Raw genomic sequence first — 18,428 nt, forward strand, 5'->3', positions numbered from 1 at the left:
GTAACATTCACACTCAGGTCTGCAGTTAAAATCTATTAGGCCTCATGTTACAAGCAGGTCAAAGGTGGAGGTATTATTAAGGTTGAGAAAAGGCCACACAAGCTACAGACAAATCAGTGACACTTAAATAATCAGCAGTGGAGACAAACTAATGTGGGCTGAGAGCATGAAACGTGAACAAATGGACACTTTAAGAAAACAAAATGGAAAGCTGCAAAGCAAAGATCAATTGCCCTAAAAAGGAAAGGGAAAAAAAATCTTCTTCTTCACTCCGACCAGCTTTCATACAAAAGAACTGCACTCCTCCCATTTTTTTTGGTCCATCTGTTTTGAATATTGTGGCCAAAAAACATCACTGATTTGATTGGACACAAATGTGATGCTTGAGGCTCCTTCAAACATCCAAAGCCTGTTCGACCCTCCTTCTCTTGCCCTCCTCCAACAAGACTCCTTTCCTCTCTCCCCAGTGGTCTTGTTGAGGAGTCTTATACTAGCTTTTTGGCAGCCAGCTAATGTCTATACTATGGTGAATATTGTTTCATTTTATGTAGTTTTTCTTGTGTTGCCGTGTTTGTGGGTGCTCTCAGTCTTTTATCTGGATTTTATTTCAATGTTACTGTTCGTCTTGGTTGTACACATAGGCTGTAACTATTAATGGACGAAGCCTGAGTTACTTCACCCATTTGTTACGGCAGGGGTCTCCGGAGGCTCATTGGCAGCAGCCGCCATGCTGGAAATCCTGTCTCAGCCTAGCTTTCAGTCAAACTCACGACAGGCTGAGTGCTGGAGCTGAGGTGGGTTTTAAACCTCCTGACAAACTGCTGGGCCCGGGCCCACCTGTCAATCATGTCAGCTACGTGCCTAACTGGACTAAACAGGTATCGTTAATAAAACCAAAATGGATGTATTATAAAAATAATTCACCCCCCATTCACTGTGTGACCATGAGGACAATAACTAATCAGACCTATTTCATTTTTTTTACCAGGCTGTAAACATGTAAATGTATGCTGTAAAAACTGTCTTTTTTTAGTTGTGGTGTGTATGTGACTTCTGGGGTTCCTGGAGCCAGCCTCAAGTGGACACTTGACGAACTTTGCACTTCGGCATTGGCTTCATTTTTCAAAACTGAAGGTTGCCGCTTGTTAGAACAGCACTATAGTCAATGTGAGTTGTTTTTGAATATGCTTTATGAATAAACTTGACTTGGCTGAAAAGCCGTCATTTTAGTATTACACCACCTGTTGGCTAAAACGATTACTCTGAAAAGTTTTAGGTCAGCTTTGATTCACAAAATTGACATCTTTCCTTCAAAATATGCAAACTATTGTCTAAACATGCTGCTTTTATTTGAGGAACAGGGACAGATAGTTGTTTGTTTGTTTGTGGCATGCAGCTACCACACTTTGGTTGGATGTCATTCATATAAAAATCTAACCACTGGTCTCAAATGGAAGCTGAACCATATTTTGTTGTGTTTGTTTTATCCAAGAGTTTGGTAATGAACAAAATGTTGAAATTATTTCAATTTAAAACTATCCAGGCTATAGTTGTTGAAACATTTAATTTGAAACCGCAATTGTCAACAGAACAGAACAGTGAGAGAACGTCCAAAGTCATTATGATGGTAACCATTCACACATGTTCCCTGTGTCACCTCCGATAGTTTTGACAGATGCATTTAATAAGAAGTTGATGGTGGATTTTGTTTCGTTTTAACTAGCCTACTTGTGAGTGGTTTCTTTTTGTTTCTTTGTATTATATTTTTGAAAAGTTTTCCTCTGTTTTATTTTAAATCAAAAGATTTGCAAGTAACTACTAAAGGTGTAAAAGTAATGGAGTAAAAAGTACATTGTTAAAAATCTGAAATGCCGAGTAACAATAGAGTCATCACAATAAAGAAATACGTCAACAAGAACAAATATTTTAAAATCACACCTGGGAACAATCTTAGAGTAAATATCTTGTACACTGGATTAGATAGGTTGGCAATGTGTTTTTCCTTATTTCTATGTAGTGAAACGCTACAGTTGTTAGAGATGAAAAATGAGCCTTGTTAAAAATCTGGAAAAAATCTACCAAACAACCAGCCGCTTTCTACATGCTCCATAAGCCCATCCTCACTTAAAAAACCCCAGTTCCCCTCTCTGCTTAGCTATCCCACATAATGTCTGTGTTAATCTCCATCAGAACCAGGCACAGCAGTGCACTCTGGCATACATCATCCCACACACTTGTCAAACATCTGAAAAGAAGATAGAATCCTGTTGCACATGGTTCTGATAAAAACAGAGGTAGGCCTTGGTCAGCACAGTTTACTCTTTCTTGCTCTTTGATTAATTCTGTGTACTGTGTTTCCTTTGAAAAGTAACAACAAGGCTGAGGGGAAACTGGCTGTTAGTGAAACACAGGATCAAATTGGTCTTCACTATTAATAAATCATGATTGTTAACATTTCTTTCTTCTGCTGTCAAATGTGCCCCCTTTTGTTTTTTGGGGGGGAGGGGGGGGGGGGGAGTTAGAAGAGAGGGAAAACAGAAAACATTTGGATTGTTTCCAGCTTGCAAATGAAGCGTAAAGCATGTTCTCCATGTTTATACAATCTTTCAGCCAAAGAGCTTAGATGAACATACACTTTTTTTTTGGAAGATATGGAGACTCTGCACATATGTTGATTGTCTGGACTCAAAGGACCAAGTGGTGATTGATGATACTGATGATGATAATGAAAAATCCTGCTTATTGAACAGATTGTGGCTCTTCTCTCAACCCAAAGCACATCTTAATTCAGTAAAGTTTATACAGTGAAGATACACAATGACGTTTACATCAAATCACAACTTGTACTACAAGAACATGTTTTTTGTTTCTGATTGTATACCTGTTACACTAGTGCTGTATTGAAGAATACTTACAAGCTAAACTGAGATACTGAACATTGTAAACGTTATAAACATTATTTGTTTTCTGGTTGAAGTTAGTCCTAAACAAGTTTAATCCTTGGAGCTGCTGGCAAGGCTAATGACTGTTTTCTTCCAGGTTGGTTTTTCACAAAAGGGAAGAAGCACATGTCTTGATATGCGGGGCGGCAGGTCGAGGGTTCGATTCCCAGCTCCTGCAGCAACATGTCCGATGTGTCCTTGGGCAAGACAATGAACCCCGAATTGCTCCCGCTGCTTTGTCGGCGGTGTATGAATGCAAATGAATGGGATTAGTTACTTCTGATGGTCTCACTACATAGCAACCTCTGCCATCAGTGTGTGAATGGGTAGGTGTGACATGCGGTAGCGCAGAAGACTAGAAAAGTGCAATATAAGCTCAAGTCCATTCACCAACCATTTGATATGAGAGGGAAAAGATGCAAAAAAAACAAAAACCCTTTGAGTTAAAAATGACTTCATACAATGAATTATAGTCTAAATCTTTATGGAAATCAAGAACTATTCAATCCAAGAAAAACTGAACCCCATTAAGTATCTTCAGGCGAATGTTATATGTTTAGATTTTTTTGTGAGTTATTTTTATCCCTGGTCTGACAGGTCTATGTTGGTTAGTAACAAAGAAAAATCAATGTTTAATCTTCTCATGCCTTCCTGCAGATCTTTGACAAGGTTCAATACTAGAGAGGTTAAAAGCAGATTGTCCTGTCTGTAAGAGTTTGCCGACTGTTGGTAGGCAAAGTAATCAAACAAAGACTTTTGTAGTTGAAAAGAATACACATACTCATACTGCACTAAACTTGCTTATTAGGCTCGTTTCATTTTTTCTGTTCATGTTTAGTCTATAATCAAAACCATAATTTACGTAAAACAACTGTAGAAGACCTCCTCTTTGCCCTTGTTGTTGGTAAGGCTGTAATAACTTTGACTCACAACAGGTGGAATTTGTTATGAAAATCTCATGCTTCCAATCTGCATTACATACACAGGAATTTTTTTTTTACTGTTATGTAAAAGTCTAAAACCCACTTTACTTTTGTACCAAACTAAATAAAGAGGATCAGACTGTTGCATACACTGTAACCTACATTTTGTCACATTTTCCACATTTTCCATACTGACGTATGTGAGTTTACACACAGAAAACAAATCATGCCAACCACTGTTCTTTTATGCTGTTCAGGTCCTTCAAGTAATATTCTGAAAAACAAAAAAACCCCAGAAATTTCCTCAATCCATCACACCCTTTAACCCTGGAAATGACAGCTTTGAAACAATTTATCCTCAAACAAACTGTCACTGTGAATGCAAAACCTTTCATTCCCCCAAAGGAACTTTGCCTAAATTCCGTCAGTGCATCATAAAACCACAAATCTCCAAACAAGCAAGAACCACAATACAGAACTAGTTTTGATGCAAATGCATTTCTCCATAGAAAGCTTATAGAGTTACAAATGAAACATGTATTTTATTTGTTAAGATGCCTACTCAGCCAGTCTGCACAATAGACGATAATCTTTCTCTTTGTTTTGCAGGATAAGACATCTCAGGGAGAACACCTCTGAGCTCATTAATCACTTTGACTAGTAATGATCTAATTTAGAAGACTATGCATTAATGAAGAGTTGAGATCGTTATGCTCATCTTCATTGGGCCTCTCTGAGGATATATGTTCCACCAGTATAAGCTACACTGATATGCATGGAATCAAAGTTTGATTATCAACTTTGTAAATCGGAAAAAAATGCCCTGTGGTGGCATTATTGGATTAATTCTATGATGTTTGGTAAAGTGTACCACTTAATGATAACCTAAGCTGACTGAGTAAGACCTTATGATTGAAAAAGCCCTTTAACCTGGATCCAGACATCTGATTTTCAGACATTAAAAGGATATTGAAATTCCAAAATCCTTTGATTAAAAAGTTTTATCTAGGCTATGCTTACTGGTAATGCAACTTCTGAGTAGGTTCGGTCTTGTTTGTGTAATCATGGTTGGAGTTTGGGGAAACGGGATTTCCCCACATGGAATGCTCCTTGAAAAATCACATTTCTTCTATTCATACAGGTTTCTAACATCACAATCTTACATTTTGTATATCTCCTAGACTAAAACAGAAATGAAGACAATTAGGAAGTCAGGAAAAAGTGGCTATCATTTCTGAATATGAACATGTAAAATTTGGACACATTAGCCCAGAGGTATTTTAACCCTCTTTGAAGTCAAAATTCTACCCTCAGTTTTTTCAGTATTGAGTCTTCAAAGTTTCAATTTTGCATGGTGTTTCATTTATAATTTTTGTTTAATAGCAATATCAAGCACCAAGCGTTGTATTTCAGCATACGAAGCATAACAAAGCATACAAAGAACAGAGAGAAGAAGGATGAGAGGGTTAAGGTGGGCCCAGCAACTTGTGCTTTGCTCCTTACCAGGTTGATGCAACCCCCTTTGGGATTACTGCGAGCTTTACAAATCTGCCAAATCAGACCTGGAATTTTCTCATTATTGTACAAAAATGTGTTGATTTGTCTTTTTAATGAATGTTACATTATTTGAGACCTTCTGACCTCTCAAAGCAAACTCAATTGCCTGACTGACATTTATTATTTGACAAAGGTCCGTGGAGCAGCTCTTTACTCCAGTCGTTTGTGCTGAGCTTGTTTTGCCAGATCACCTGATATGGTGAAAGGTCTCTGCCATCACTGTGATCCCAAGGCCAAGGACCCGCTGTAATTACAAATACAGAGTAGTGCAGACTGCAGAGCTTGTCAAAACCCAGTGAGGTCTGAACTGAGTCAATAAATAATTACGCACCTATCAATGCTTACATGCAGGTCCCCACTCCCAGCTTGTATGGTACGAGGTCCTACTGTTTATTGTCTCTCATGAAAGTATCTGATACTATATCTGAAGACTTTAGCTCCTCAGCTCATATGTTCCCTAAGGGCAGCACATTTGTATTAACAGCAGACAAAGTGGAGCCAAGCTGAATCTGTATGTCTTTACTCTTTACTTAGGGAGGCAAAATTCTCCGATGTTTAGGTCACTGTTACAAGCTGCAAAAATAAAAAAAAGTCTCCACAGCTGTAAGAGTGTTGTTTTCTATAAAATGTGTTCATAAATTTGAAGCTACTTAGCCAGATTTGTAAAGAAAACATCAGAGTTCATGAGGTTAAGATGATACTTTTCTCCAGGATATTCCCTTTTCCCTTTATTTATTATAGTATTTGGAAAGCAATATATCATTGAATCATCTTTAAATAAGATTAAAAAAAAATAATTTGAAATTAAAATAAGAATCTAAACTTCATTTCTAAAGAAATGCACTCACCACTGCTGGATGCTATATTTCCCCCTACTTCCTGATTTTCTTTTGTTTTTCTTTTAAGTTATATTTTTGGACCATTTCCGCCTTTATTGATAGGACAGCTCAAGAGAGACCGGGAATGTTGGGAGAAGAGAGTGGGGGATGACATGCAGAAAAAAGGGCCGAGGTCCCATCGAACCCTCGGCCACTGAGATGAGGACTACATCCATAAGGGAAATGTCAGTGAAGAGCTTGGATAGGGGGTGTAATGCGGACCTAAGACAGAGAACAGATAGACGTAGCTTTAAAAACATAAAGAATACAATGTTGAAATCGAGTATGTCCTAGGATTAAAATAACTTCTATTCCTCAAGGGATTTAATTGAGATTTTATTGGAAGTGCTGGAACAGACTGAGCGTGCTCACACCACATTGGAAGTTATTGGAAGTACAGTGATCTGTATTAAACAGTTTTTAATATTTCCAAGGAAAAACCAAAGAACAATGTTGCCTTTCTTTGGTTATTAAAGTTAAACCAACCTTGAGAATTTTTCATTAGAAGCTGCAACCAATTTCAATAAGAGAGTGTTTCATTTTCTACACACGTTTATAATGAAACATTAAATAATTAAATACAGATTTGAACATCTGCTCTCATTCAAAGCACTGCAATAGAAGAATAAAACAATGAAGGACTTGGCTGCCTTTTGAGTTTTATTACAGAAGTGAGTTATGAAACAAACCTCAAATTAAATATGAAATGACATTATATCCAAATGACAACTTCGCCTTGCACCTTCCATTTGAGACTAAACCCATGAGTCTCAAACCATAAAACCATAAAACCAGAGACATAGAACCAATTTAAGTATCACCTACAGATGAATACATGTAGATGTATTTTTTAGAGTTTAACCAAATTGTTCTTGCCAGTGGTCGCTTTATTTCCCTTCTCACTATTCTTTAATAAATCCCATCTGCACAATATGAGTACATTCTTCTTGGATGACAATGAAACCCTAGATATAATTCCACTTCTGCCACTTAAAATTTTGACCCTGAAGATTTGATTCATAAGTCTTTGCTCTAAAGCAGCACTGATTCATTGTTTGTGAAGCAAATACTTAGAAACACTCATAGGACCTCAAACCACATAAAGCACCAAATACATTTTTGGACTCTAATGAGTGAGCTATTGTCATCATTGATGAAAACTTCACTTTCTGTGAGTGCGCCTCACCACAGAACTGGGGCAAATACATCTCTCTGACAAAAGGTTTGGTGTTCAAACATGAACAAAGACGATAAATCACAGAGAGTGGATAAGACCCAGAAGAATTTAGGAGTCGGGGCTCCTAAGAATTTCTCTCCCCTCTTGGGTTAAGGGATTTCTAAAAGGAGATAAATGGATAAGCATGGCTCCTCTGAAGCACTTTATCGCAATGACTTTCAATTACCTTTTCTGTGGCTTGTCTTTCGCACAGTCCAATCTGAAAATATATCATCTGTACTTTGTAGACATCGAGCACTGTTAGCCCCTCCAGTGCATGGTGAAAGAAGTCAGAGGCCCAGACTGTCAGCGTGTACTCTGTCTGCTGCTCTAGTCCAGGGCTCGAGTCAGGGTAACCACACCAGTGTATCGGTCAATGGCAAAGGCAACATTGGTGCTGCTGTTGTCTGGAAGGCTACAGGTGACGGTGGAGCTCAGGTCTGCGTCATTCACAGTCACCTGGTTCACCATGAAACCTGCTGGAAGATCTGCAGTCAGAAAGAAGACAACAAATCACAAAGATTATGAGACAAGGAACAGAGACATCATTTAAGACAACATTTGAAAGCAGTCAGAGAGAGCAGTGGTGGGGGTTGGTCTTCCTCTCTGCTATGAGCACAGGCCCATGGAAATCGGTGACAGGCTGGTTATTCTCCCTCTCTGCTGCCAGCAGAACCAGCCCGAGGTGTTAAGACAGTAAACAAACAATTCCACTGAATACAATGGCAATATAGGTGTCATTTACTTCCATAAATCATCTTTTCCAAATAGTTAGGTAAGACTTTTTGTTGACAAATGAGGGTAGAGTACTTATGAGGGGATGATCTTGCGGTCTAAGCAGACGCTGGTTGCAAGAATCCCACAAACAGAGCATAAAATGAATGCTCCATTAGTGTGCCAAAACAATGCAGTACTCACTGCTTTCAACATCAGACACAAACACCTGTAGAAATGATAGGAGTCATAATAAAAAGATCACAACAAAATAGACGATGTATCTGCTTGGCATTTCTAATCTCAGAAAGCTTAAATGTTTACCTGACTGATGTACGTAGGTGTTGTGCACCTGCCCCTTCCAAACAGCTGTTCTACTTACTCAAAGAGTGTTGAGCGGCATTGTCATTTGCAATCAGCAGACTGATGGGAGACTCTGCAGTGAGCTGTCTCGAGCCTGTTAAAGCGAGGACCACCAGCAAGATGGGAGCGCTCACCTCAAAGGTAATGGAGTTATATTTCTGCACACGGATCTCACCCCCATGAGAGGTATAGACAAAGTTGGTCCAAAAATACTGCGCACACAGAACAACTAAAACTTGCTTCAAGTCCAAGTTCAAGTCAAAACTTGACCATTCTTTTTTTTCTGACGACCTGGACTTGTGATTAATCTTTTTTTTAGTGAAAGAAGAATAAAATGAGTAGAAGTAAGGAAAAGGAAAACTTTTCATCTTTTGAAAAAGGTGTTGACAGGTAGACCTCTGGGTCTGTGGTCACTATTTTAGCTTTCGAAAGTGTATTGGAGTGTGTGGGTAATGCATTACTTTCAAAAAGGGTTTTTTGTTCTGGAGCAGAATACGATCAAATCAGGAAGGCAACAATTATATTTCTTTAGGAAATACTTCTATATATACAACAAGATGAATCACATTACTCGGAGGGGCATTTTGAAAGAATTAACAAAAGTCTGAAAATAGCTTGGAATACAAGTTCTGATTGGTTAGACATAAACAATGGTGAGGAGTAGAAATCAAAGTTTATTTCTGGATGCTTTTGTGGAAAATAAAATGCATGACTGAATGAGAATTTGTGTAATTAGCATAACTTAAATGATGAAAGCATGCATGACGTTCCTGCAAGAATGCCAGCTGCTAATCATAACCAGTGAACTCCAGAAATAACTTTGGACCTAAAGCAGCAGAAAGAAAGAAGAACAATGACTGATGACAACACAAACCAACCAATAGCAATGTAGAAAAGGCATGATATGCTTAAACAATGATAAACGTGTGATGATTATGATTATGGTAGGAGGGTATAATACAACAGTCTCCCAATTTAATGCACTAAGACTGATCCATTATCGATACCCCTTTTCCTTTTTGGGGTCAGAGGGGAGCTGGAGCCGATCCCATCCTGTACTGTATGCCAGTCAATACCAGGGCTGACATATAGAGACAGACAACCAGCCACACTCACATTCACACCTACGGGAAATTTAGAGTCACCAATTGACCTAACAAGCATGTCTTTGGACTGTGGGAGGAACCCGCAGGACCTGGAGATAACCCACTCGTGCATGGCGAGAACATGCAAAATCCACACAGGAGAGGCTCCTGTCCGACAGGGATTCCAACCAGAAACCTCCAGTGTGAGGCAACATCGCTAACGACTCCATTAAGATTGATGTCTGTATCAGCTTTTTGGAAGAATCTTCCTCGAGTTGTGCAAATATTTCAGTTTGGCCTAAATGAATGGTGTACTATCCCAACACACCAGCAGCCTCATTTGAAAACAATGCTTAAAATCCAAACTGAAAGTTTATGTATGCACAAAATGTAATGAAATCAGGTTTATTCAACCATGAGCACATGCACCTGCACGCATAATAGTCTTTATAAATCACAGGACATATGCACACAAGGATCAACCTCATCCGACCTTTAATCGTCAGTGCAAAGCACTTCATGAATGAAATGAATAAAAATGATATAGGCAGATCAAAGGTTCCTAATAGATGATTGTAACAACGACTGGAGTTGCTTGTGTATGAAGTGGAGATCACATTGTTTGTTTGCAAGGAGCGTCATAAACAATAAAAAAAATTGACAGACACCAGGGTGCTGCAGCAGTCACACGTCTTCCAGCAGTATAAATCAGCCAACATTCAGCATAACACACAGATGTTTTAACAGGACCAACACTCATTTCTTTACAGAATTTCAGAGTGCTCACGCCAATCTGTGGTCCGCCCCTGCTTAAAGATATTTAAAAAAAAAACAAGATTGAACACAAGTTTTTGATTAAATGGTTTTATCATGTCACTTGGCCTTTCAATGATTGATTATGAAGATATGTAATGATTGTATAAGAGCTGTCCAACTTCATGTCCCATCGTCTATTTACAAAATAAAATACATGCAGATGATGAAGATGAGCCAAGTGTATGAAGGCAGAATGTGTGAAGCAGACGCTGTGGATTCTCTGTGGTCCTTACAGCACAGTATTTTTGTTAAAACATCACAATTAGTGATATGTGATCAGAATTAGGAGATTAAAAAAACTACCCATGCTCTGTTCTGCAATTGTTTCATGATTTTTTGATACATGCAACCATCAAATTAAGATACAGTCCTCTATACCTAAGGGGAGTGTGAAGGTGAAACTAAAGCTGGTGAACTATTTTGATGACAGTTTATGAAGAAATGCTTTTATCTTTCATATACGTGTATAGGTATATTGGTATATAAGATACTTATGGATTAAGGTTCAAAGCACTCGTGTATAAATAAAACCGTGGGCTTTAATATTTATGATGATGTGGATCTGTCAATAATATTTGATATTAAGGGAAATTCAATGTGTGTGAGACATCAATATAGGACCTGGCTGTAATTCACAATCTCACCTTCTGTGTTGCCAATTTCACCCAGCTCCAAAATGTTTGTATGTGTGAGTCAGAGTTTCAGGGCCAGTTCTGTGCCTATTCAACGTTTACAGGTGAGACCCAAGGTGACATAAACGCTATTCACATGACTAAATATGAATTAAATTTTTTAATATTACGCTCAAAGAGGTCACAGAGTATCCATTACAACTTCAATAGTAGCTGACTGTTCATAATGAAAACACAAGTACTATAAATAACACTGTGGAAACATGCAGCCCCCGATGGGCCAATCTTTCTGCTTTAATCTCTGCTGACTAAAGAGACTGAAGCCAGATTTAATCTTTAATAGCAGCACAGACCGTGACAATGAAAATATCGTCCTGTCAACATAACGTATACTGCTACAGATATAGATACATATTAGGAAGAGCTTGACTTCTTTCCAAATTCATTCTTGTCCAGATAAATTTGTCTCCACATATTTGAGTATTTCCTAATAAGCCGTGTTTCACTCTGGCACAGTACAGGCGTACAGGCTTCCTGTTATTAGAATATTTCATTCTTATATGTAATTGTCCATCATAATGTTGACTGGACAAATATTAGGATTCAACTTGTGAAAGCAGTTTACTACTTAACAGCATAGCTGAATAGTTTAAATGTAATGACTGTATGCCCCTGAGAGAGTGAAAGCAAACAGTGGAGAAGGCAGAGGGAGCAGTCAGCAGAGGTTAGATATACTGTTGCTGAAACCTCTTAAAGTCCACTGCTTCCCCTACATAAATCACTGTGCTGAATAATGCTGCCTTCAGACCTTGAATTCTCCACAGCTTTGGCTGTGAAGCATGACAAGAAAGAAGAGAATAAGAAACGGATAAAATGGTCTGTGTTTCATCGAGAACATAGAAGACTACTGCCTAAGTTCTGTTTTTGGAGGTTTTTAGATTTTTCTTTTTACAACCCTTTAGAAGTCTGATATAGGCCTAAAAACTTAAACTCTGCAGATACAAGATCGACTGCAGATCGAATGGAGTTTGGTTCAACCATCGGTGGATTAAAGAGGGATGTTACATGATTTTATGGAATATTTGAATAAGGGTAATCAATCATTTATTAAAAATCAAAGAGTTCATGCAAATATGATCCCATCTTAAAAAAATAAATTTTTCAAATGTGTTCGTTTTTTTTTTTTTTTTTTACCAGCGCCTGGTTTTAATGCGGTACTACCACCGTGGAACATCTGAAAACTTTTTGCAAGATGCCATAAAAAAATAAAAGGGGAAAGCATTAGTGGTGGTTTCTGGTAAAACGGATGGGTTTTGTTATTCAGTGTTTATATTAACGCAGCACTTTAAGGATAAAGATTTTTTACAATTATTTGAATAATTTCCAGCGATAATCAAGTAGTATTTTTGCTCAGGAAACTTTGCTCTGTTTTTAGATTAGAGACGTTCTTCTGTATAGTCAAGCCTCTGTGTGGATTTTCATCCCTGTCCCCATTGTGTTTTTCCATGAAGCACTTTGTAATTGTATGATTTAAAAAAAAAGATCACTTTATAATAGTTATATTTGTCACGCAATGCAGACCTTAAACATGTGTCCACATGGTAATTATGAAACTAATTGCAGTGTGACATATGACCTGCAGTTTTTTGTCTCACTCATCAGCTCATGATTGTGATTGATTGCAGTGTTTGTCACTGCTTTTCCCAACTTCTTCTCCCACACATAACAACACGCTTCTCTGATTTATGACTATGAAGAAAAGACAATGTGATGTGATTAACCAGCTTAGATGAGGCATGTAAACACTAACGCGTCTCACTATTATCCATGTAGTTAAAAGATGATGGTTGAACACAAAGCTACTCATTAAATATAGCGTGATGTATCAAAACAAGCAATGATCCATATTAACTCAGTCACACCACTCACACCACAAACATGTATACTTGGAGACCTCCACAGCTTCAGTGATGTTTCAGTGAAGAACACAAAATGCTCCTCTCTGTTTGTATGGTCATAAAAAAGTCATCATGACTTATTGAATTAAATTAAATGCACCATCTTATTAAGAATGGATCACTGAAGCAATGGAAATAATCAGGATGGAAAAGGTCGCTTTCAGGCTGCAAAATAGTGAGGAAGAATACACAGAAACATGGGCTTCGTTGGAAAAATATTTGATATCAGTAAAGCAATGAATAACAACAAAAATAATAAAATAGCAAAAAACACAAATAAGGAATATGCATTTATAAGATCAAATAATATTGTGTGTTCATGTGTGTATATGCAGTATGTGTATGTAAGTGTATACATATTTATACCATGATCATTCCAGTTTGATTTAGCGTTTGCAAAATGATTTATCTCTTGACCCGGCAAGTGGCTCTTTTTTTCTTCATCCTTTTATTTGATTACAATTTCATTTCTACTCGTTTCTTTTTACGGTTAGATGAACTGTACGAACCTGTACGTTCACAAATGTTCTTTGATTTAAATATGATTAGGTGAATGACTGCCTTTTTTTTTTTTTTTTTTAAATATATAGGCTACTATTTTATTCACTTTTAATTTTTAAGAAGTGGGGTGGGGTGGGTCTGGAACTTGGGACTGGTTCGATGGATGGAGGCGGGAAGGGCTTGGTGATGTTTTTTTGTTTTGTTCTGGTCTTCTTTTTGTTTTGTCTTGCTTTATTTCATTTTGTGCTAGATAACCGTTCAATAGATTTTGATTCTAATGTTAACTTTTTGATTTGTTCATCTCTATGGTATGATGTTTATTTGTATCTTCCTTTAAGGTGTTTAAGTTTTTTGTGGGTGATAATGTGGAGCTTCTCCCATGACGACGATGAGAAGTGTTACACCTGTTCAGTAGGTCAGCATCGATCGTTGATTCGACTCACTGTTGGAAGGGTTTGACAGCCCACTCACACCCCACGTTCAGTTTTAAGACAACACTACATGTGGCGGACCCTCCATGCGAAGTGGATCTGGTAGTGTAATAGGGTGAGGTGTAGGGAGTGGTTTGAGAAAGGCCACAAGTGTGTGTGTTCAATTTAGACACTACATATGGCCCAATCGATTTCATAAAAAAGTTTATACAATGAAACAAACATTTGCTCAACAAAGAGAAACACAATAAATGCAGATTAACACAGAATTTATCTCTCACATTTGTTGACATGTGCATCTTCTTTCTTGAAAACTGGAGACCAACAAAGGCACAGACAAATGGTCATCTTTGGAGGAACATTGGACGGAAAAAAAGCACCACAAACTCTAATCAAATAAGACGGGTGGGAGAGCGAGCTAACCTGCCAGACACAGCGATTCAAGGAGACAGATGAAAACATGGTGCCTATTGGCACATATGGCTTGGATTATGGAAAGCATCATAAGCGAGGACCTTTCAGAACTCCCAGAGGAGCTGTGGGCTTGCTGTTCTTGGACAATTCTCACCCCCAAGAATGTAAGTTCACATCTAAACCCCCCCCAGCAGATCCTGCTGCCACATGCCCCCCCACCCTCCAGCATTTTAAAAGACTTGTTCTGTCAATACGCTGAGAAGGAACAGGATTTAGGAGCCCCCGAGCATAAAGTGTTAAAATAAACAGCACTGATGTGTAGATTTGTGAATATGATGAGGGGTCAGATGAATGACATCTGCTAAACAGTGAATATAAAGCAGATGAAAAAGACACAAATTGACAAATTTATCAACCCAAAATAAGTCTAAAATAAAGAAAAATCTTTGCAAACATGGACATAAATGAACCCCCTGGTTGTGAAGAAATGGCTTGTTGTGTTAGGCTGTGCCATAAGGTGTGTGAGTTTTAAGTCTTGGGAAAGTATTTAATTCAAGTGTTAAAAGCTGAAAAACAAAACTCTAAAATGTGATTTGTGCATCTGTTACGCTTAACCACCATAAACTAGTATGTGGGAAAGAGCCTTCCCTTTTCAAATTTTTGATTAATAATTTAGTTTTTTTCCATCTACATTACATTTCCAAACTGAATGCAGGGAATTCAACAATAGATGCTCAAAATGAGAACCCCCAGACTCCCATGAGCCTTATACGGTGTGTATCAGGGATTAAAAACACTAGTCATGTGGTATCTGTAATCTATGATTAGTAACCTCTGTTCACCCAAGTTCCTCTTCTAAAACTTTTACCAGCCAACTCTTACTTGTCAGGCTAGAAGTGACCCTGCAGGGTTTAAGCTAAGGCTGTCTGGCCAAAGAACACATGCTAATGCTGCCATCTAGGCTCCTCTAGGAGGAATACTGAAACTTGATTTAAAATGTATCCAAAGGGAACCATATCAGTATTTTATAGCCTGCTGCTATGGATCTACCGAACTCAAACTGCTACAACTATTAATATCAGCCTTACGTCTATTATCATTATAAATATTAATGAGTCTTAGAACTGCTCGACTTCAACTGCAATAATTTCAAGTCGTCCCTATTTCACTGACATGATAGTTACTAATGGTGATATTAGACCGATCAGCCCATTATTGTGTCACGCTTCATTGTTAATTCTAATGCTACACATACTTTTAATTCTTCTAAATCTTTACTGTAAATACATTTAAAATGACCTAAAAGTTTTTTATTGGAAAAAAAAACTTTTAGTTGCAGATCAAAACTGTTTGAACAAAGTTAAAAGTACACAAAACACTTCCTCATTGCCTAGCTAGTGATGAACAGAGTGACAGTTTGGAAGTCCCTTGAAGTGTTTGAAAAGGTGAACATGTACAATGCTTATGTTTAGCCATCTGTGAGTTTTTAATGGTTTAAAAATACAAATAATCTTATCAGACTGTAAAGTTCGCTGGTAGTTTAACTCATTTAACGTTAGCTTGTTATGCGCTTGTGCGTACGTGAATACAGGTATGTGCCCAGCCTGAATGCCATGTGCATGTTCAGCTTTAGCTAAGGGTTTTACCACATCCGCTGTCCGTCGGGGTCCTGCTCATCCTGTCCAGGTTCCATTCGGCCGTAACAACTCGCTCAGCATAAATGCATGCAGCTCTCAAACCCATTCATTGTCTATGAGCGCATCTGCGCCCCGCTGAGCTGAGCGTGCAAGGTTGCACTTGCCTTCCGTGTGCGGATAATTAAATAACATTTTAAATGTTATTCCTGTAAGATTTGTTGGTCACGGAGGGACAGTTAAATGATAATACCTTAGTGTGTGAGCATGTGATTAAAGTTTGACCTACTGGATGTCTTGATTTGTTCTTGTTCAGTTTTCATTTTATTTGATTGCTTTATACTGTCTTGTTCTTCCCTTGTGTGGCTTTAACCTCTTTGTGTATTTTTGTGTCCATATTCCTGGGTAGATAGATATTAGTGTTCCCGGTTTCATTATGTTGTTTTTGCCCCGTGTACCATGTCCAGTGTTAATTCCTCACTTTGTGTGTTTCCCTCCCTTTTTGATTGCACGCATCAGTTTCACCTGTCTTTCCTGTCACACCTGGTTTAATTTAATTAGATTTTTAGAATCTTATGTTCCTCCCCTTCTGTGTCAGTTCATACATCATAGAAAGTATACTTGGAGTTTTTGAATAGAATGGAGATCTATCCTTAACTTGCAAGATATCTTCCCAGTGAGCCTGATAAAAAATTATCCTGCAACATCAGAAATCTTTCAGAGCGTATGGCAGAGTTTTAATTTTTAATTTTTCAAATTGCTTGCACAGCTTATGAAATAACTTCAAAACCCATTGTTCATAGTCTTACCAAGGGGGCAAATTTCAGAATCAGTTGGTTTTGCTAGCTGGTTAATGATGTAAATGATGATGTTTTGATAACCCCAAGAACATCAAGATATGCAACCCTGTGGCACAGATTTTCTGAGCACGTCATGTCCACAATGTCTTTTAGTTGCAGTGTTAACTGCGACACATCATCATCTCTATCTGTCACTTTGTCACCAAATATGAGAGGCAGCAGCCTTAAAAAATTCCAATTCTGTACAGCCTGTCCTGAGAGTTTAGCTATTTGAGGGCAGACCTCACGTGTCTCGGTGCAAGCATCAGAGGCACAGTTATTGAATTGTTGGTAACACTTCACAATAAGGGTACATTATTTAAAATTAGTTAAGGCATTATTAAGCCTTAACTAATGGTTACTAACAGTTAAGTAATGGGTCAAGTAATCATTTATTAACGGTGTTCATGTAAACTATGGTATTAATTAATACATTATTTAATCCTTATTAAGGATGCTATTAACATTTTAGCTGCCTGTCACTGGGTCAATAAACCACCAATGGTGGTTGATAGAAAAGTGTCTGTATCCATAATTGGTCCGTACACCTCTGTAGGCCCGCCACTGTCACTGAGGATGGTGAGTCTTGGATGTAAATGGTTCAAAATGAGTGAACTTTGAACTTCTGTTGAAGTGACTCTCACTTGTAATGGCTCTGGACAAAAAGGAAACATGAAAAGAAAAGATTAAGAATAAGAATAAGTAAAGTGAAGTACATATTGATGCATCTTTAATAAAGCATGCTTTATCATAATGTTTCAATATTGTTGGTAAGTAAATTATTATTATGTAAGATGCCAAAATGCCAAAATCTTCTGTGTGTGTGTGTGTGGGGGGGTTCACACAAACTTATGATGCTGCATAGATAATTATTTTAAATGAATGAAAATGCATTAAACTTTACTTACCACCTATAATGACACGTTATGATAAAGCATGCTAATATAAGCCAGCTATAGCGTTCATGGTTGGTTATATCTATAATGAATTTCCATTAAGCTAGCCAGTGAGATAACGTTAGGAAACTAAACTTACCCTGTTCTCCTGCAGATCTATCTGTGGACATTTTTCATCTTCATGGTCCGCTGCATTTGAATTGGAGATTTTTGAGGTCTTGGCTCCATTTTGCCACATGTTGGGAGTGATAGCTTTCTGGTACAGTACGTAGACATGGGTACAGTCTGTGTTACGTGAATGCATGTAAACATTATTTCTATGATGTAAACCATAGACTGTAAATATTACCGTTGTAACTGCGCAATTTTTCCCAAGTGTTTCTGCCATGTACTGTGATTGGCTAAAACACAATACTTTTAAAGTATGTCTTACAAATCATCACACAGATTCTCATTTCATTGTGTTCATAATGTCACAATATCTGACTAGATTCTCTGTTTGACTTTTTTTTTTTCATATTATTTTTAGATCAACCAATCACAGCTTCTGAAAAAATGTGTCATACCTAGCAACGCTACCTAGCACATTGTTTCTCACTCTCTTTATATATAGGCCATATGATTAAACC

The sequence above is a fragment of the Labrus mixtus genome, chromosome 2 (assembly GCF_963584025.1).
Source record: "Labrus mixtus chromosome 2, fLabMix1.1, whole genome shotgun sequence".
In the NCBI taxonomy this organism is placed as follows: Eukaryota; Metazoa; Chordata; class Actinopteri; order Labriformes; family Labridae; genus Labrus; species Labrus mixtus.